This window comes from Vidua macroura, chromosome 17 (genome assembly GCF_024509145.1).
Source record: "Vidua macroura isolate BioBank_ID:100142 chromosome 17, ASM2450914v1, whole genome shotgun sequence".
In the NCBI taxonomy this organism is placed as follows: Eukaryota; Metazoa; Chordata; class Aves; order Passeriformes; family Viduidae; genus Vidua; species Vidua macroura.
Genome location: NC_071587.1, coordinates 5,081,598 through 5,103,666, shown reverse-complemented (window position 1 = coordinate 5,103,666; position 22,069 = coordinate 5,081,598).

The window sequence follows — 22,069 nt, the reverse complement described above, 5'->3', positions numbered from 1 at the left end:
AAAGGACTGATTAAAGGAAAGCATGTCACCAGACTACTCCTCTGGGCAGTCATACTCATAAATACAGGTTGTAAAGTAAAGGAACAAGGGCAGCCATAGGATACACTGGAAGAGTACCTTTCCCCTCTACAGCACACAGATGATTCCAGTCTTAGAACATTTTCTATTTATTTATGACACATAGCTTGTACTTGATTTTAAGGAAAGTTACAATGAGGAGTAATATAATGTGCTGTTTTCCAGGAAACATGTGGCAGAGCTGGTATTCATCAATGTGGAGCACATGTGGCACGTTGTCTGATGGGAGAGGAAAACCTGCACTTGACACAAAGTGCATTCAGAGAAAACTTAAAAGAGAAACTAGATGTTCTTATATTCTACTCTGTTACTCATACAGTGCCCAAAAGTAACTCTAGCCTGCTTTTTCTTCTTTACATCACCTTTCTTTCAAGGGTGTGGGGAAGTATTTGGCACCTTCTGTTGTGTGCATCCCATGCTTATGGATATTCTGGAAATGTTCTGTTTTAACCACATTATATATAATAGCCAAAAATGTAGGGGACTGGAGCTGTCCTCAGTGTATTTCCAACAGCTTTTCTCCTGTGAAGAACACCAGATTTTTATGTTGTTCCCCTGTGCAATTTACAGGATCTGTGATATGGAGGGGAAGTTCCACAGCACTAAAAGGCCTAAAGCAACCCCAGAACAAGAGCTCTTATCCTGTGAGAAACCTTTCAGAGTCCTTAAAGATCTTCTTGCACAGTTTCTACTTCTGCGTTAGGTGTAAGCAAACTATTTTTCCCCATCATTAAATAGATCTGCCAAATTATGGGTCTGTGTTCTTGAGAAAACTCATCCTCTACAGTAAGTGCAGAAATACCTAATTCCCCCTAAACTCTTGCAGAATGACAGACAAAGCCAGTGCAGCAGTTCATGTTTCTGCTAAATTCACACAAGCAATAATTCCTTCACAGATCCAGCCTTTCTGGAGGATCCTTCTCCACCCACATCTAAATGGCCTCCCTTAGAGCTTTGCAAGCCAGGACTGGGCAAAATGACAGGTCCTTTCTGCTCTTTGTGTTTTGATGCACAGGAACTTCATCTCTGGTATCTGCACACAGTGGCCAGAAAGGTGCCCACTCTTTTGGTAGGTAAATGGCATCTGGTTCACAGAGCAACAAAGAACAACAGAAACACCTGCACTGACAAACAGCTGCTCTCAAAGATCCTCTGCACAGTGCTAGAGGCACTGAACACGACCTTCAAAGGTTCTTTGTGTGGTAAATTAACTCCTAAAAGCATGAATTTATAGAAGAAGGGAAAAAAACCTCAGAGAACATCAAGACTAAAAAGCTTTCCTTTTCAGGACATTATGGTAAAATTAAAAAAAATATTTTAAAATAAATAATTATAAGCAAGGAACAGCCTGAAAATATTCCCATCCCTGCCCTTTTTAATTTAATGAGGGGCATTAATTAACACTGCCAGTAATAGATTGTTGTGGTAACTACCACTACAACTCAGCTGTAATCAGACAGAAAGGTATCAAGGGTTGGCCAGTGCAATCATTATCAGATTGAGATTATTCAAAGAAAGAAAAGAGCAAAAGGTTGTTGTTTTTTTTTTGTTTTTGTTTTTTTTTTTAATGAACCTTTGTTTATTTGATTAACTCCTTGCCATCTATTTTAATTCTTCCCTTTTCTTCACGTAGTCATTTTCCACTCATCTCTCCCAGCTCCTCTGCTTGCTTTGCTTAGCAATGCACTTCTTGCAAGCACATGGAAACTATTCCAATGGTACCAATCATGCATATTCTCAAAAGGCAGGCTTACCCTAAAAAGCACTCAGAGTCAGAACAAGATGCAAGACAAGTGGATCCAGCAAATGAATAGGAGGCATCACTGTGAGACAATTATGATGAATATAAATAAGCTGGCGAAAAGAAATATCATTTCACTGAAACATGCAATTTTGCTGAACCCAAAATCATTCTTGGAGACAAATCTGTCTTCAGAGAGCTTTCAGGATGAGGACTTTTGAGGTTGCGTCAGCTGTGATCAAAGGGAGCAACATCACAGATATTTAGACTGTGTGTCCTCATCCTGCAATGGCAAATCCTGCATGTGAGAATTGCCATTATCTGACCATCTCACGGTGCAAAGCTCACAAGAGCCATTTTTGGGAAGGAGAATGTTTTTGAAGCCAGTTAGTCCACATGCTCTTTTGCTCTTGTTTAGAAGTCACTGTGCAGCACTAGGTAGAAATACCTGAGCTAATCCAGCATGAGCAGCTGGAGTAGAGAGAGCAGCACAGACACGTTCAGCTGCCCAGAGCAGCCCCACCACCACACACTGCAGTGGGAGCAGCTCGGGCAGGTACAGGACATCCACAGCCTCCCCTGGACAGCCACAGCATCCTCTGGACATCCACAGCCTCCTCTGGACATCCACAGCCTCCTCTGGACAGCCACAGCATCCTCTGGACATCCACAGCCTCCTCTGGACATCCACAGCCTCCTCTGGACAGCCACAGCATCCTCTGGACATCCACAGCCTCCTCTGGACATCCACAGCCTCCTCTGGACAGCCACAGCCTCCCCTGGACAGCCACAGCCTCCCCTGGACAGCCACAGCCTCCTCTGGACATCCACAGCCTCCCCTGGACATCCACAGCCTCCTCTGGACATCCACAGCCTCCTCTGGACATCCACAGCCTCCCCTGGACAGCCACAGCCTCCCCTGGACAGCCACAGCCTCCCCTGGACATCCACAGCCTCCCCTGGACATCCACAGCCTCCTCTGGACAGTCACAGCCTCCTCTGGGCTCTGCACACACTTCTCTGCTTTAGCCTGAACAGTCAAAGCTGTAGCAGCTCATGAAGCACTGCACATTTCTGATATGATCAGACAAATCTGATCACCCAAACACTGCCAGTAACTCAGGTTAGCTCTAGATCCTCTAGCAATGATCTAGAGGATGAAAAACACCCAGCAAAATGCAGCAGTTTTGAGGACTTTACTGTGGGTTATTTATTTTCAGGGGTTTTTGTTTGGTTGGTTTTTTTTTGTTTTGTTTTGTTTTATTTTTTTTGGTGTTTTTTTTTTTTGTTTTTTTTTTTTTTTTTTTTTTTTTTTTGTTTTTTACCCTTTTGCCCATTAGGGAATTTCTAATGGTTCCAAACTGATATTAATTGGCTTGCAGCTCCACATACATTGTCAAACTGCTGGTCAGCTGGTGGGCACACCGTGCTTTCCCAGCAGATTTCTTTCACAGCTGGATTCACCATCTGAAAAGTCCTTCCCATTTCCAGCTCTGCAATCCTTCCAGGCAGAAGGGAGAAAAGGAACAGACAGATGCCTTTCCACAGAGATGTAACAACCCTAGCAGGTTCTCAGCATGTCAATAACAATCTAATCAGGCTGCATTATACTGAGGGGAAAATGAGGTCTCTGACTTTGCCAGAACACTTCACACATCCGCTTGCTCTTACAAACACATACAACACACTCCAGTTTCCAGATGCAGATAAGGATAACCACAGTGTGGAAAACAATCCAAGAACTAGGCTAGCCAACTCCTAGCTGGACCTCAGCCTCTTTCCACCTCCTCTCCTTGCTCTGGAATAACAATCGCTGCCTGTAAATGTAATGAAATTTCACAGACAACTGCTTTGTGTTGGTGTCGCAGACAGTGCCCTGCTGCTCTGAGCACACACAGGAAAGCTGCTCCCACCTTGCCTCTCCCCCTGTCCTGGTGTCATCACAAGGAAACCTGCAAACCTAGCTATGCCCAGGAAGCAGGAATTTGTCCTGGAAGAGTCCTGATGGCACCTTAAGAAAGAATAGCTGCAAGGACCTCTCCTCCCTACATGGCAACCTATTGGAAGAGCAGAATACAGAAATACAGAATACAGAAATGTCCTGCAGCTCACCAAAAAGCAGTACCCCAGGATTTTCTGTGCAGTCCAATTCCTACCAGAGCTCCCTCTCTGGGCAGGGCTGATTAAAGCTGACCTAACCCTGACTGTAAAACTGAGGGTCTGATCTTCAGATGACCATAGTTAACCTGAATTAGTCATTGACTTGTGAATCACAGAGCAAAGAACCACCCCAGACAGCAAAGCTGCATATTGGCTGCTTCTCCAGTGTGCTCCAAGGCAAGGACTCATATCCAGTAGCAATTGTTTTGGTGGGAAAAGAAATTATAAAACAGCAAAATAGGAATCTGAGTCCAGACTCACTGCCTTCAGGAAGAGGGAGGATTTTTTTTTTCCTTTCCTGGCTGATTACCTAAAAAAAAAAAAAAAAATAGAGAGAGAGAGAGAGAAAAAAAATTATTAGCTCCAGTGAATGAAAAAGAACCTTTTAGTCCAAACTCCTCGTTCAGGCCATCCAAATTCCCGGTTGCCTTGATCTCTTTTCCAGCCAATGAGCTCCTCTTAAGTTCTGACTGATGGTGTTGTATATTTAAAAATGTGTTTATTCTGACAATTTGCTCCTCTTTTATGTAAGAGGACAGGGAAACAACTCATCCCCAAAACCTCAAGGAAAGAGCACAAACCTTGGCTGCAAGACTATTTGGCTCCCTGAAGACTGTTGATTCTTGGACAAACTGTTATTCCATCCCTAAAAGATGTACTTACCCTGAAAAAGAAAATGCACACACAAACATACAACTGGGTATTAAGAGCTTTGGTAGATCTGTGACTCTGGCCTTGTGACTAAAGTGTCAGCTGCTTCTGCAGAAATGGACATGGTAGTGGAAAAAAAAATCCCAAACCAAAAAACAAAGGAAGGGCGAACACTGAGCTGCCCACAGCTGGACTGAGCTGAACTTCCATGGCTAAGCCACTAACGCTGGGCTCTCCTCAGTGCCTCAGTGTCAGTGAGGTTATGGAAACCAGAGAGGCAAACAAGTGGGAATTTCTAAACAGATCAAGGGCTAAAGGAAGGGGAAAAAAGGGTGTGGGGGAGAATAGTCAGAGAACATCCGTTCTGTGGGGGGCTGTGTGTTTCTCAGGGTACCCAGGAGAAGGGGAGATATGCCTGTACAAGAGAGGTCAGCGGGTATCAGATCACATCACCCCTTTCCTCTTCCCCTTGGCTGCCTCCTAACACTCCCTTTTGAGTGCATTTCCCTTTGGTTGTGGGAAAAGCATATTCCACCAGCCCTCTTAAAAAGCATGTTAGAGTGGCACTGCCTGAAACAGAAACCAGATTTTTGCCTTTCAAGACCCCTGCCTTAGCCTCTGCTGCTAAGGCCTGGCCTTCATCTGAGCGGAAGAGACAGGACTGGAAAGGTGTGCACAACCCCACTGTACCCTCAGAGAGCACATTAATTACTCCAAACAGAGCTGGTGGGGCTCCTTAGTCCCTTTCACTCCCTTTTCCTAATGAGTTCACTCCTGGTTTTAACAGGAATGCCTGCACAGACATGGTGGAAATACATCTCCAGATCTGCATAAGCCTCTGCATGCTCAGGGGTCAGCAGCCCTGAAAATGATGACCAGAGAACCACATGATGAATGGAGCCCAGGGACCAGATTAAAATGGACTTTCAAATTAAGTCCAATTTCAATAAATCCCTGTTTCAATAAATCCCCCTATTTTTGTTACCATTGGCTAGCTTAAACTACATTTAGTGTCTACTATTTGTCTTCTTTTTGCACAACCTATTTGTAGTTAGCAGAGATTGCCTTTGACAAAACCAAAAAGAAGCACATGAGCTCATCATCTCCCAGGCTGCACCCTCACACTCCATGGCCTCATTCCCAAAGGTTTCCCCAGTGAAGGTTGATATCCAGACCCTGATCTTCTGGGACATCACCCAGGGGCTGTCCTGGGGAGAAAATGGGCTGAAGGTTTCACTCATCAGGAGAGGGGACACAACCTCCATGGAGGTAGCAGAGAGCCATGGGAGGCTTGGGAAGCAGCAGCCAGGCTGAGTCCCTGCCCAGCCCCTGCCTCCAGCTGAGCTGCTGGAGGAGCCAGAGCAGCTCACACCGAGTACCCTGCCCACAGTTCATAGCCCCCACGGCAGGACCCAAGGGCTCTCCTCCATGCCCACTTCCAGGCTGCTAATAAGAATGGAAAAGGATAAGAAATTCCTGCCTGGTTATCTTCAGATGGCATTGACTCTGGAATGCAGCCAGACGGCCATCCTGGACCGGCAGCTTCCTTGCAAAAAAATTTCCTGCAAATCCTCCTACCTGAGGCAGTCCTGCATTTCCCACCCACATGGTTTTCCCTGAATCTTTCCAGATGGGACATGTGGCACTTAGGGAAGTGGTTTAATGCTGCAATTGGCAGTGCTAGATTAACAGTTGGGCTCTATGATTTTAGAGTTCCTTTCCAACCTGCAGCTCTGTGATTCAGACAGCACTGGAAGGGCTCATGACCTGCGGGGCGCTGTGTCAGGGCTGCACAGATCCCATTGATCTCCTCCCTTTCAAGCTGGCAGAAAGCTCAAGCTCTCAAAAACGATTCTCTTTAACCTCTGTGAGGAAGGAGAGATCTCAGGGATTTGAGTGCTCATGGTCTTAACACTGCATTAGCAGGCAAAGGAGCTTGCTTGGGATTCTGCTCAGGGAAGGGCGGCTCGGAGGAGCGGGTCAGGGAATGTCAAAGGCAGATCAACACCGAAGAAGATGGTTGTGTTTTTCAACGAGCTCTGCTGCTAAACACACCAGAGACCAGGAGCTAGGAGGGAGGGAAAGGGTGTATGGTGACATGGAGTAAGGGAGAGAAAGCTTTAGCCAGCAAGACAAGCATCCTGAGTCACGCTGCTGGGGAGGTGAGCCTGCTTTGCCAAGGAAAGGCTGATAGAAGAAGTCAGATGCCTGGAGTAATTCCACAGTGTTATAAAAAAAAAAAATAAAAATAAATTTACAAAGAGCTGGTGCATTTCTAGCCACAACCAGAATGCAAATTCCCACTGATGTGAACACCAGCCACCCGCAGCTCCGACTGCCAGAGCTGCCCCTGTTTGTGTGTACGACCAAGGGGGTGAGCAAGGGGGTGAGCGCCGCCTGTGCCAGGGGTTTGGATGAGCTGCAGCCCCAGGCTCATGCAGAGCAGCTCCTGATTAATCACCCAGGCACGAGAGGCAGAGAGCTCCGTGCACAGCTCCCGTGGCCATGAGCAGCATCACTGCAAGCGTCGAGAGGAGCCGTGTGCTCGGTCCCAGCCCCAAACCCCAGCATGGGAGGGAGCCGAGTCCTGTGCCCGCCTCAGCCCCGCCTTGCTCAGCCCTGGAAGCACCACAGCTGTGAACATGGCCAAGATGAACATTTTTAGATGAGAGATGAGCTTGTTTTGCTGACTCATAAATGTGATTTTCATAAAGATGCAGGGAATTTGTTGAACTCTGGTTTCACTTTGCTTAGGTCTCCACAGCTTTCTATGGCTATAATCCTTTTCTATTTTCTGCTGTAAAACCTCCTACATTTCACTGAGCTTTTAATTAGAAATGCAACAATGAAAATATGATTTTTTAAAAATATATACCAGAAGCACTATGCTACACACCAAAGCCTTTGAAAACACACCAGAGTTTCTTTGCCAGCAAACCTCAGACTTTTTTTTTTAACTGACAAAGTGTAAAGTGAATACAAAATCCTGAAAAATGAAAATAACGTTTTTTCCATCATTACTTAGGCATTAATAAAGCACAACATTTCGTAGTCCTCTGAGAACTGGGGTAACATTGGGACTGACAACAGGAGGAAACCATATTTCCATTTTGTCTTGTAAATATTTTTCTTTCACTGCTTTGCTTCAACATCAAGGATCTAAGGACTGAGGCACAACAGTGTGTGTAGGCAGAAATAAGATCTTTCATTAGATGAACCGGAATAGCTGGGAAAATTAGATAAGTTTCCAGGTGCTTCCTAACCAGTCTCTCTTACACAGCCACTAAGGCAAATCTATTGAAACCCCTTGAGCTGGAGGGCTCTGTGGGCTCTGCTTAGGTTTGCTTTCTGTCCTTGTTTCCAGAAGCACAAATGCTTTTTATGGCCTACCTGACTGAAGGGCAAGGATTAGATCTCTTCAGTTGCAGAAAAGTGTCTGCCCACTCCTTAAACCAGCCAGAGTCACTCCAATTCTTCAGTAGCTCTGCTTGCTCCCAGGCTCTTTTCATTTGTGAAAACAGTGATTTAGAATATAAACACACAAACACCATAAAAAAAGAGCACAGATAAAGTAAATTCCCTAATATGAAATATCATATCCACTCTTCTTAGTCCCTTCACAAGTTCAATTCTCACCAAAACCCACATCAGAAAATGTTGGGTTGCTCCCAGAACAGTGACCTTGTGGTGTAGCTGCAGAGAGCAGAACAGATGCCAGCCTATTTCAATGCTCTGTGACCAAGCCACGAGCTCCATCCCAACTCCATAAACTTCACAGAGAGAGAGGAAGAGGAGGAGATTAGAATGCCCAGCAGTGTGTTCTGCCCAGGTAGCACAGACCTGCCATTCTGAGAACTCAGCAGACACAGATGGAAATCACTGCTGGAAAAAGGGGACACCAGAGAACAGAGAACTCTTGGTGATCTGAGTCTCAGCTTAGCAGTGTGAGGGGCTTCTGTGCATATGCACTAAAGGAAAAGAGCTCTCAGTGCTGTGAAAACTGATCTTAACCTTTGCAAATAAAAGGAAGGATTGTGAAAGAGGTGACAAGGTTGTTCTGGATAGTCTAATTGAAAAGTGCTGCCATTTTCCTGCCTCCTCTGAATATGGCAGTGCAGTTAATCAGAATTCAATGATAAATAGTGCTGGAAGGAGAATGGGTTTTATTTGCTCTAAGCAGAGTACAGTCAGCAAAAAATCCACAAGGGGCTGTGGGGCAGAGATCAGCCTAACCTGGCACACAGACACATCACAGGATTTCAGCACCATCAGGGCAGCAACCACCACATTCAGAGCTGCTGAAGCCGTGCTCACAGCTCAGCAGCCTGCAGAGCTCTTTCACACCCCACCAGCAGAGCTCAGCAATGGGGCTGAACTCAGGGGCTTTAGCAACAGGCCGTGCAGAAAGCCCAAAGGATGACTGAATATGAAGTCTTTCTTTGGAAGAAAAATGGAAAAATCATCCAGCCGGGATCTGAATGAGTAACTGGTCCTGACACCTGAACTACCAGCAATCCCAAGGGCTGCTTTAAAAAGAGTAACAAAATCACAAGATTTGTCAGCAGATTTTCATTATGAGGAAGCTGAGGTCAACCATATTTCTAAATTAATTTTCTAGTACATCTTGGTTAGACTTTAGGTAATAGTCCCTCCTCCACCCTCCCCCTCCTTTTTAATAAGTACAATTTACTAGAGTTGCATAAAAATGAGTAATACATTAGTTTCACTTAGACCCAATATGAAATGAGTCATTTCTTTCCAGCACATGACCAGGCTGTTATGTCTCTCCTAAGCACACCACAGAAAGATAAAGATGTTACTTTCTGCCCATAAACAGACACAGTAAATCATCTGATTCTTTGAAGTGACAATGAGTTCACCTCCTGAAAAGGTCCATTTGAAGTGCACCTTTCCCTGTCGTACCCACATCCCCACAGCTGTGTCAGGCCCTGGGAAAGGGGCACATATTTTGTTCCCAGACAAACCACCTCTATCTCCTCTGGCTGACAAGGAGGGGGGAAAGGTCTCTTTGACAATGGGGCCTCAAAGGGAATAAACATGGCACCTTTATTTATAGATCCAAGGCTTGATAAGCCAATCACTACATGCTCCATCCCCTTCAGGCTTTGAATAACCAGTATTTATCCTTGCCCTGTTCTGGGCTTTTCTGCCCCTCTATCTTGGCAGCTCTTTGCCTCTCAGACACACTCCCTTTAGGAACCTGCTGGGTTCTGACTGGGGCTATGAAGTGCAAGGTTTGTGGAGATAACATGATGGCATTGAAACTGCTTTTCTGTCTTCCCCGAGCTCAGCTTTGCCTTTTGGCTTTATTCCTTATGTTTGAACTGGAGGGAACTGCATAGGCAGGGATTCCTTATCTTTTCATAAATTAGGCTGAATATAGGAGAACCTGGCCAACTAAACCAAGACAGTTGTTCTTTCTTACAACAGAGAAATTTATATTTAAAACTAAAAACTCAGCAGAAACAAACTCCTCAGCACAGGGTAGAGCCCTTTGGCCTTTTTGCCCTCCCACCCCAAAGCAAAAGAGGGTATTTGGCATCCATGAAGCAGGATGTGCTCTGCAGTGCTCCCAGGAGCTCAGCAGCATTCGGGAGCCAGTCCCATCACAGGAGCACCACACCTCGTTGTTCCATACCCCAAATCACTGTCTCACACACTGGCAGGAGGGATCAACCCTACCTTGGCTCTGTAGCGGCAACAACATTCCTGTAAAATCTGTCAGGCTACAGTGAAATTAGGGTGGATTCATTGAGTTATTATTTTTCTTTGCTAATTTCACCTCTGACCAGTCCTTTGGTAAACATGGGTCTAAGTGAAACTAAATAGTAAACATAAGTGCTAACCAAAGGCAGGATTAATGGTAAAAACAAAAACAGTTATTAACCTATTTACTTTAACACAGCCTGACAGAAACAGGTCATTGTATCCAAAATCTCACCTTGGGGAGGAGCTCCCATGTCCCTTCCACATCTTTTATATCTTTTCTGGCCTCCTTCACATCTGAATTCACAGAGCATGTTTTAAACATACCGGTGGGCGCTCCCCAGTGTCACTCTCATTGACAGCTCCAATCACTGTCAGCAAATGTACCCTGGCAAGTGTCCCTGATAGAGTCTAACCCAACCTTGCCCTTCACTGCCCTCCAGAAACCAGCCCATAACTTACTGACTACAGAATCTGTCTTTTTCCTTCGAAGGAAATCTCTTTGCTGGACTAACTGACTTGGCAGGAAGAGACAAAACACCTTTCCTGCTCCCAAACCTGTTCTCAAGGTCAGGAATGGGAGTAGGAGATTTTTCATTTCCACTGAGGTATTAGTTTGTTCACTGGCTTTGCAGGACTGACTACGGCATGGAACTGTAGTTCCAAATGCATGTGCAAATTTCAAATCTCTTACAGTAGTAACTGATGCATCAATTAACACATTTTCTGTGTGGGGATGTTCATCCTGCTCACAAATATCCAGCAGCACTGATAGTATCAAGCAAAGTATTCCCTACATTTATGCATAGAACAAATTTGGTGCCAGCAAGGACAATTCAGCGTCCCACTATGCACAGAGATTTAAAGGTTTCCCCTCTGCTTAATCAATAAGAAATTAGGAAAAAATGAGAGAAAACACAGAAATCTTATTGTCATTTAAAGTTAGAGACAGACACAAGAAGATCTCTTTTCACATTTTTTTGCTAATAGTAAGAAATCATTGGTTTACACAAGACAACTGTATTCCTCTGGATTTATACAAATGTAGCCAAGACCACAGTGCTGGTAAAAATTCACAAAAGCTGCTCTCCTGCCTTCACATCTGCCTTGCAGATCCCATGACACTCCTGCAAACTCAACTCCCACCCACTTTGCACAATCCAGGGAGCTACAAATGGGTGACCTGAAGCTCCTTTTCAGATCCCAAATCCAGGAAGTTATCTTGTATTGCTCAAAGTTTGACCTGCCAATAGTGAAGTCACTTTTTTTAAAAATCTTTTTATATGAACTGTATATCACCATCTCTTCACAATCTGAACCAGTTTTTAATCCATTGCTTTCTACCACCTCAGTCCTGAGGGTGCACTGAGGTCATGTTTCCTATATTTTCTTTGAAACCATGAAACCTACAGGGAAAGGGGTGGGGTGGTGAGTAGAATGTATTTTAAGACCTTCAGTAACTCAAGACCTGGAGCTATAGGAAAGGACTATGCATTGCAGCACTGATGATCAAATCATGAGTTGGCAAGACTGGGCTTTCATTCAGCTGAACCACAAATGCACTTGGAACACTGACTTGCTTTTCTCCTTTTGTTTCAGATCTGTTCAGCATCTTTGCTGACATAATATGACCAAGGTTATTTCTGCTCTGAATCAACATCAAAAAACGGAAAGGAAGAAAAGTGAAAATACCACCCTCCAAATCTTCATCCCACAGCACATTCCAGAGGGCACAACTTGGTCATACCTTCTCTCACTCTCCCATGACCTTTTGCAAAATAATCCCTCCTCACACGTAAGTTATAAAGCAAAGCAGTTCCTTTGACACTGAAAGTGCACACTGGCTGTGATGGCAAGATAAAAGTCATCCAACAACACACACAATTCCAGCTTATCTTGAGAAAAGTGATAGCTTAACCACAAATGGTGAGGGCTGTGCAGTGAAGGCAACTTGCCCAAGGTTATGGGGGATCCACATTATGGAGAACTCAGCCTCTCCACCCCTAGGCTGATTCAGCACACAAGTGAGGGAGGCAAAAGGTCAGGTGCCCTAAGCTGTGGATACTGAGTACCCACACAACCAAACTGCACAATTGCTCTCATCCAATGGAGCTACCTTCCCTTTCCCAGACCTCAGGAAGCACTTGTAGGACATTGCTGCACTGTGCAACTGCCCCCAGGCCCCAGATCATCACACCATCACCAACACAAGTCCTAAAGCAGGGTGACTCTTACTAGTCCAGGTTTGAGGCTGCTTCTTACTGCAGCCTGTGCAGGAGGGACGTCAGCCTGTTTGGGATTGTGCTTCCTGCTCTATTCTCAGTCACATGGATAGAGCACATGGATGTAGGAACTAGAGCATGCAGGGCCATAGCCTCACTGTAAGAGTGGAAACCCCCAGCCCTGGGAACTGCAGATGCAGCATCATTTCCAGCCCAGGCTCTGCTCCCGGGGAAGCAGCCCCTTCACCTCAATACAATCCCACCTATTTCACTGCCCAGCAGAGAGGCAACACCAAGCTCCAGATCATCGAGGATATTGCAGGTTCCTTTATGTATCAACTGCAAAACCTGAGCCAAGCTCAGGGACAGCTTTAGGCTGTAGTGTGTATCCAGGGGGAAAAAACAATTCTTGATCCTCTACCAAGGACCTCTGCTCGCCCTCAGACTTGCACTGATCACAGCTAATAAGTGAGAGAGGAAGAGTATGATATATTTTTTCCTTTAGACAACACTCCAAAAATTCCTGTGTTTGACTATGGAAAACACAAATGATGTGGGTGTTTAAACTGATCACCCTGGCAGTGATTTAAAAAGAAACTACACAGAGCCAGGAAACCCCAGATTTATAGAGCTGCAGCCTTATTTCCTCGTAGCATGAAGGAGAAAACCTGCCTGTATGCACATGTTTTTCCAGCCCCCAAATTTGTTATCTGTCCCGGCCTTACATCAGAAAGAATTTCTCAAAGATATCTTCAGGTAAGCAGGAATAAAACCACAACCCTTTTTCGAGCCAGCCAGAAGTCACGAAGGCAGATGAAGCTACAGGCCTGTCTTTTTGCCTGCTCTTAGACACAAACATTTAGATCACTGAGTAGGAGAAACTGTGGGCCAGTCTCTGCTCAGAAACCTCAGAATACATTTCCAAACAGCAAATTACACCTGAATAAAGAGCTGGCAAATGGGACAGGCCTGCCCTACTGCCATAGCTCACCCACCACATGGTCTTCATCTCTTCATTTCCATCCTTAGCTGTTTTACTGCATAACCGTGCCTTTTTACAAAGTGCATTCTCCTGATAACATCACCCATGGGAAGCCAAAGCACTCCAAATGCAATGGCTGGCATTAAACAAGGAGAGTTATTGTTATGCTTCTTACTTAAGCTCAATTTGGGCATAGATTAGAGGTTCAGAACAGATAGACAACTGCTGAAAGCAGAGAAAATACTGATGTTTCATGTCCAAGGCAGAAGAGGGGAGAGAGAGACAGGCTGGAGGTGGCTGTTCCTTAGCCAGCCTCTGCTAATCGAAGCGAGCCATCCTCATCAATATCACTTTGCTTTGGCAGCTCTTCAGGATGAAAAAAAAAAAAAAAGGAAAAAAAATTCTCACTCCCCCTGTGCAACACACTTTAATTGCTATGTGTATCACACACGAAAGAGGAAATCCAGGGGGGTAGCAGCAACATGATGAGCTGCACCACCTTTATTGCTTTCAAGAGAAAATTCTTGCAGTTGGGGAGCAGGAAGGGGGAAGGTGCATCCCCCTCTGACCCACAGGGCACATTCTTTGCCACTCCATCTGCCACCCCCAGCTGCTAAATCCTCTGTCACCAGCACAAGGTGATCTCGGAGCAAAGGCACTGCTAACACATGAAAGGAAACAACTTTGGCTGGTTGCCTCTTTAAAAACCCCGCTCTCCCCACCCCCTTCCTGTGCTTCCTCCCTGACATGTTTAAAGCATCTGAACATCGAGGTACTGAGATAGCACAGAGCGAGTTTCCCTTTCCTATCCCGCTCAGATGGCTCTTGTCAGCAGCTCCCTTCAGCCCTACTCTCAGCCCCCTGTTTTCCATGAGGATTTCCTTCCCTCCTGCTCTGGAGCCACTGCTCTGGAGCTCACATTATTTGATTTCTTGGAGCCTACAGTCTGGAGCCAGAAAGGTTTGTCTGCTTCCCTGGGTTCAGCTAATAAATTGGGATCAGGGGGTCACACAGCAGGGGACTTGGAAGCCTGAGAGCCTCTGACACCATTTTTATTAGTTTTTACTATACATACCATTTCAGGAGCCGGGATGCCATCCCAGTGGGGCCCTACCCATTGCTTAGTAACTAAGATTTTGTAATCTAAGTTTTGACAAGGTCATTTTTTACCTTGGGAGAGTGTGGGGGAGGGAGAACCCCCACATACATTAATTACACAAACACTGTGGGGACAATGCAAATAGGAACCCATTTCCCTTTTGCATCAGGGCCAAGAATGAAAAATCTTTTTACTACAAGGCTATTACAAGCCAAACAGGCCAGGATATTTTAAGAGACACTGATACAGTCCCATCCTCTGCTTGAAGATTGGATGAGTGCATTTCAGCCTTTCTGCTGTCTATCCTTAAAAACAACCCCATGTCATCAGCCAAAGTGAACAAACCTGGAGGTAGCCAAACAAACCTGGAGGTAGCCAAACAAACCTGGAGGCAGCCAAACAAACCTGGAGGTAGCCACAGATGCCCTGGTGCCCAAGTCATATTAAATGCCCCCATGCCTCTGCTGGCAGCATAGGGATGACCCTGATCAAGTGAAAATTAAGCAGCAAAACTTCCACCAGCTTCAGCATCCCCATGCTGGTGATCACCTGGTGTTTAGCTAATCACCACACTGGGTATAAGTGACCTTTTGGCAAGCTCTTGTCCCAAAAACAGAGGTGTGAAAAGCTAAAACACCATGGTCCTTCTGGTCAACCACAGACAGGTTTTTTCCTGATAGAAAGTTTCTTAGGCTAAAAAACAGGATGTTTAGAAGGCATGAGAAACAGGGCAAGCACGTCAGTGCTGGGACAATTCCATGAGAGCAGGCACAGGTCACAGCCAAGGCAGCAGCAGTGCTCTGGTGACACTGCCATGGCCACAGGGAAATGGTGCTGGTGTGGGGAATGAGCTGCCAACCACCCTGACCTGCTGAAAACAAGGCAAAGCAGGCATTTTGGCTCAAAGACACACAGGATGATTTAGGGAAGCAGCCAATCTACCTTCCCTTGTGCACTCAGTGCTGCTCTCTTCCACTGCAGCTTTGCTGAGGTCGAGAACCCTGAGCATATTTTTCTTTTTATTTTTTTACATCTGCTGTGATAAATCCACTGTGGAAAGAGGAATACAGCCCTTTTGTCACTTCTACCTTTCCCTTACACCCTCTCCCCTGATCCAGAGCTGCATGAGGTGCATGCCTCTGATGTGGTAAAAGTCAGACTGAGGTTGGAAAGGCTTTGAGGTCCCTTGGTATGAATCTTGCTGGCTGTCACCTCGTCGGGCTCCAGCACAAGCTCTGAGGTTAAGTCCCAGTGTTTGTGTTTTGGGCCTTTGTTGTGGTTCCCTGATATGTTCATGATGGCCTTGGCTCTGCCACCCTACAAGCAAATGCAAAATTCACACAGTGGTGACTCAGTTGTTTTATCCACTGGCAGCAGAAGCAGCAGCTGGCAGAGGCTCAAAACAGATCAGAGAACGGGGCAACAAGTGTCTCCAAGACAGATTTCAGACAAACAAGGAAAAATGAAAAACCTGAAAAAGATAGGGAGAAAAAGCCTGCTATTAAATAAAGAGACGGCAAAACAGCTGGAACGTCAGCTATAGGCTGAAGAGATCAAAAGTAAATCAGCTCTGTGACAGACAAGGAGATGTGCTGTGCCTCAGAACAGGAACACTCAAAACACAGCGACTCCCTGGCCCATACAGATTGTTCCACGGGTTCAACTCAGCCTGCACGTCAAAAGAACTTGCTTTTTGCTGCCAGCCCTGGAAGCTCAAAGCAGAGCCTACAGATCAAGCTGTTTTCTTCCTGCTTGAGGCAACAGCCCTAAAAATAAAATGACCCTGGAGGACGCAAAGCTGGCTTGCTCGTTTGGCTGATAACGTATGAAGTAGGATAGCAAGGCTTGTGCTTGTTCTTCTGCAGTTATATGGGCTCTGTGGGTTTTCAAGTAACAAAATACATCCCCAGATGTGAAGGGGAACTTCACCATGACCTGGTTTTACATCATGGTAACACCTTCATGCCTGGAAGAGAAAAGAGTGATCATCATAATATCTTCTGAGCTGTCTGAACACACAGTACCACAGGCACTTGCTCAGTGCACACACAGAACTGTGAGTAACATCAGTGAGCAATCCCTGCACCGGCCACACGTCTGAGCTGAAGCTATGAACCTGCCAATAAAAGCAAGACATCATGAGTTATGAAAAAAAAAAGGATCTTTCTATATTAACCATGTTTCTGGCTGAACACATGAGAAAGTATCACATGTGGGCTTGCATGGTAAGGGACTATAATCAAATATCAAATTTTTAGAAGAAAAGATGGCCTCGTGCTTAAACACAGCAGTAGAATCACATCTGGATCCTGTCCTTGGTATGACCCATGGTCATCCTGTGAGACCTCAGGCAAGTCTTGTTTAGCTATGTAGCAGTTATGAAATCATTACAGTGTGTAGTGATTTTTTTTTTTTTTTTTTTAGGTTTGTTTTTTTTTTAAACAATGCACAACCATTTACATTCAGGGAGCTTTACAACTCATTTCTGTCTGTTTGATCTCCAGCCCCAACTTTTCTGGCAAAATAGCAATTAGAACACAAGTGCTGAGCTGGCTCTTTGTTGCTGCCTGTGCCCGATCAGACTCCAAAAATGATTGTGACTCAGTCACCTAAGCTGCATTCTGTTTATTCATGTGTAAACTGGGAATCATTAGAATTGCTTTCTAAGCATTAATTGATTATTCTTCATAGCACTAATAAAGAATTCCTAGAACAGAGACGAAGAAAACCAACACAAGGAACAGACAGCAGCAAAATTGTAAACTGCCAGTAGTTTTTTGTTTACCTCTTTCCTCTTTTTCTGAGCATGGTGCTATGGGAAATTTGTTCCAGTCGTGTCCTGACTTCAACATAGTGTACTGTGGTTTGCTCTGTGACTTTGGTCCATCCATATCAACTTTTCTCCAAAACTCCATTTTGGAAGTGAAACTTAGCATTATTAGGGGACTTCATGATTGCCATCAAGACAATGAAGCTATGTCCATTTATATAATTCCCTGTGTTTGTCTGTCCCTGTCATTAAGGGGCAAGATAGTCAGATGGATTTCAGATGACTCAAGAATTCCTAGGAGCAGTTATCTCCTTCTACAATTTCTCTGTGCATTTGTGCAACTCCAGCCAGTGCTCTTATATCCATAACCATTTTCTCCAGCTGGCTGAAGTCCTTCTAAAGGTCTGCACATGTCCCTGCTTTTTAAAAAGCAAGAGGCTGGAAAGAAATTGTAACATACCCATCTGCATATGGAGTAATGAATTCCCTTCCCTCCTGGGCCTGAGCTGCTTTGAGTGGAGTATGGATGCAGCAGCAACTAAATTTCCAAAGCAGGTAAAGAACTCAGTCAGAATGTTAGTAGGTGTGTTATTTCGGCAGATTAACTTCACACCCTTCATCATTTCCAGCAACAAAATAACTGAAATAAAACACAAATCCAACTACAAAGCTCAGGTCTAGTTCTCCCTCAGGAATAGCAGCCCAAACCAGCCATCCTTGGAATTCACATATATGGAAAGAGGCAGGTATATGGTGTAGCTGGGTAATGCAAACAGTCTCATTTTCCCTAATGGAGTATATGCTCAGCTCATTAAAAATACTGCTTTACAGAGTCAGAGTTTTAGTTTTGTTTTTTTATGTTGTTAGACTAAAATTATTTTACTGTTGTAGTTACTTAGTCACAGGTCAGTTAGTCACACAACAACAACTGCTGTCACAGAAGATTAATTGGAAATATGGTCTGCACATTTTACTCTTAAAAAATTAGTTTCCTCTCAGGTAACAACATGGAAATGTACTGAAAGCAAAAAGGAACATTCAAACAAGCTGGTAAAGATTCAGGCATATTCTCAGCTGTCTGTGAGACACTCAGAACTGTCCCACCTGAAGCCCAGAGGTTTCTCATTGAGGAGGAGAAAGTTATTTAGGAAAAACACACAAGTGAAAACTCAGACTTTTCTGTTAGCAGACAGCTAGCTGAACATTCATTTTCTCCTTGGAGAAGGTTTTAATGGAAAAACTGACTGATTTGGCAGAGACTGTTCCAAGACAGTGATACTGAGTCATAAAGCAAAGCTGTAGCTACCATGCAGCCTGATCCAATGGCCCTGAAGTCAAGAGGAAGGCTCTGGACCATGCCCATACAAATTAAATAAAGTTTGCAGCATGCCTCTTATTAGCTCAGACCCACTGGAAGAGCTGGCAATGAAAAGCTGCTGCTGCTTTCAGAACAACTCTTCCCTCACTATTAGCAGTATCATTTCTGTCCAAGGATGTTCTGCAAATTGTGACAGGCATCAAACCGAGGAGTGCTCTTTGGACTTTGTTGTTCAAAGGGAAGGGGGAAAAACAGTTTCACAGCTGTAGGTTGAGCATGAAAAATGTGGCAGGTGACAGAAAGAGGGTCACCACGCTGTGGTGTATGACAGTGTATGGGCTTGGTTTTCTGTTATATTGTGTGAATTGAGTGCTGGCAGAACAGGGAAAAATGCTAGTTACTTAAATCCTGGGATGAGGAGCAGCAGCAGCTGCCACTTAATAGGAAAAAACATTCTCCTTCAGATGAAGAAGGGAACAAAATCTATATAAAGGATAAGCAGTAACATAAGAAATCAGACCTAGGAGCATAAAAAGCGATCCTAAAAAAAAAAGAAGCTTCAGAAGGGACACTGAACAAATCTAATTGATCTCCTGACACAAAGCACATCCCTTGAAGTCAGACATCCCTTTGAATCAGGGGTAAGGACCAAAAAATGACAGAGGACAATAATCTGTCAATTCTGGAGAACAGAGAAGAGACAGAGACAGGATTCTACGTTACAGGACCAAAAGGGAGCTCTTGACCTCCATCCCTCAGCCCTCAGTTTGGATGCAGGAGGGGAGTTGCAGAGGTGGCAACAGCTCCTGGTGCTGCAATGCTCAGGTGTCACTCAGGACCCCAGGGAGGTGAGGAGAGCCCCTGACCACCATCTACAAACTGCTGCACCAGTAAACCCTGCCCTTGATGGATTTCCTTTGGAGACAATGCTCAGGAAGGCACAGAATGCAAAGAGAGGATGAGAAGAAGAAATTATTTAATTAACTATACAACAATGCCAAAAGCCTGGGTAATAAATAAGAGGAAATAGAATTAGTCATTTATGAGCACTAATTTGACCTAGCTGCTATTACTGAACCTTGTAGAAAGATTTGCATGACTGAATGTTTAAATCAATGTTTATAATCTACTTAGACAGGGCCTAGATCTTAGAAGATAATAAGGAGTGGAAAAGATGTATTTACCTATAACCAAGTCATGGACAATTAAAAAAAAAAAAGCTGTCCTGAATATTTCCTACTTGATGACCTGGATAAAGCAGCAAGATGGCATATTAGCTGCTATTCCCTCCCATCCTGCTGGAAACCAGGGTGACTAATACAAAAACTGGTTATTTGTGAGGTGTAGAATGAAAAGACAATCTAACCTCAAGGTCTTCCTCATGAGAGGTCATTTCTAAACCCTTTTAGAACTGCTAAATATCCCTGCTGTAAATGTGGTGAGGTGGCAGAGAAGTCACCAGGCTGGGGAAAACTTCTGCCAACATAGTCTTGACAACAATGCAACAACCATAAATACAATTAATTATGAGTCAATCACTCTTTTTACAGGCAGCAGTGCCAAATGATCTAAACTAGTAACGATATAAACTTGGTGCCCTGCAAAGCTCTCAGCTTTCTGACACTGTTACAGGCAATTCAGTTAAATGAAAATATCTCACTGACCAAACGTGACTAGGAGGTGTTTATGAATATCCTGCCAAAAATTCCACATGCCACAACCCTATAGCCAAGAGGAGAGATGGTACTAGTCAAATAATTTATCTACACTACCAAATTGCAGAAATCTAACAAACCTTCCAAAGGCACTATGCTTCTCTGAGGCCAGTTAATAAATATGCTCTGTTGGTAGGCCCCAATGGTGTCCCAAATCTCTGTTTGTTGATATAAAACAACCAAGTTTTTCAGTTAGTTTAGGCCATACCCATTATTTGCTGCCATATCTTGCTCATCTCCAAAGTATACTCTGGATATAAGAATATAAAAAGCTGAGGGATGATATCATTGGTGTTGAAAGATCCTCCAGAAAGCAAAACTCAAGTCCTTGTGTAATGCTGCAGGGACAGGGCTCTCTGCTGAAAATCATGGAGAGCAAGAAGGGAATCATCATCCACTGACCTTCTACCACACATGGCATGCCGTGACCTTGGCCTCATTTTTAACCTCTTCTGTGCCATGCCTTGATGCCAGCCCTGCAGGGTTCTGCCAGCTGAAGCTTCAGGGATTATTTTAAAGTGACAGATGGAGTGTCAAAGCAAACAGCATCTGTCCAAAGGGCCCCAGTAGGTGATGCTCAGAGTATCTCCTGAACATCTGCAGTAATTAAATGCTTAAACTAAACAAGATTTAATTTTTTGGGCTGTGTTGAATCAGATATAGTTCACTGCACAGGGGTTCTTGATCTGCTCTGCATGCCTTGAAAAAAATTTTGCTTCTCCCTAAGCCCTCTTCACCCTGAACATCAGAATTATGGCAGCTTGTTTGTTCAAAAAATAGGTGTTTAGTGAGTAAATACACAATTTAACATCCAACAAAGTTGTTTCCCATGTCTAAAAGGAGACCACGATCAGAAAAAACACAAAGAAAATGAGAAGTGAGAGAGGAAAAACTTATCCAAGTGGGAGAAATTGAAGTTTGATATCCCAGTGCAAGGACGAAGTTAATTCCCTTCCCTCCCATCAAAGGGAGGGAAAGCTTCACAAGTCAGTATCAAAGACACAACAGAGACCATTTCATTTATTCCCATTTACACATACCTGAGGTATCCACCATTCCCTCCTTCCTACCTCTGGCATTCCCAGCAGCTTCAATTGACATGCCTTGTAGCTCAACCCTCATTGTAAAAGAACAAGAAATATCTCATTTGGGAGAATAGTGATAAATCTGCTGATTTAAAAGAGAACCTGTACCCAGTAAAAGCCAAAAAAAAGCAGTTGTAGAGTCAAGTTAAGCATTCAGGAAGCAGACAGGTCTGTGGAGAGGAGATACCACTTCTTAAAACAGATGATGCCTGTCAGACCAATATATCAAGCCTAGCTGTAATACCATGGACCTTACTGTAGCCACAGCTCCCTGGCTACAGAAAAAACACATTGATATGTCCTTTCCAAGACAGAAAGGGGCAAGGAAACGAAACCCTTTTGTACTGCATGGCAGGGAAACATGATTACAGAGAGACAATTTTCTCAGAGTCCCAAGTATCTGGCAACCCTGATCATTCTAAACAGGGAACAAGTCATAAGATAAATGTTCAGCCTTCAGCACTTATTCCTCAGAGTGCAAGGTTCTCGTATAGAGGTGACCATATAATACTGAATTAGTG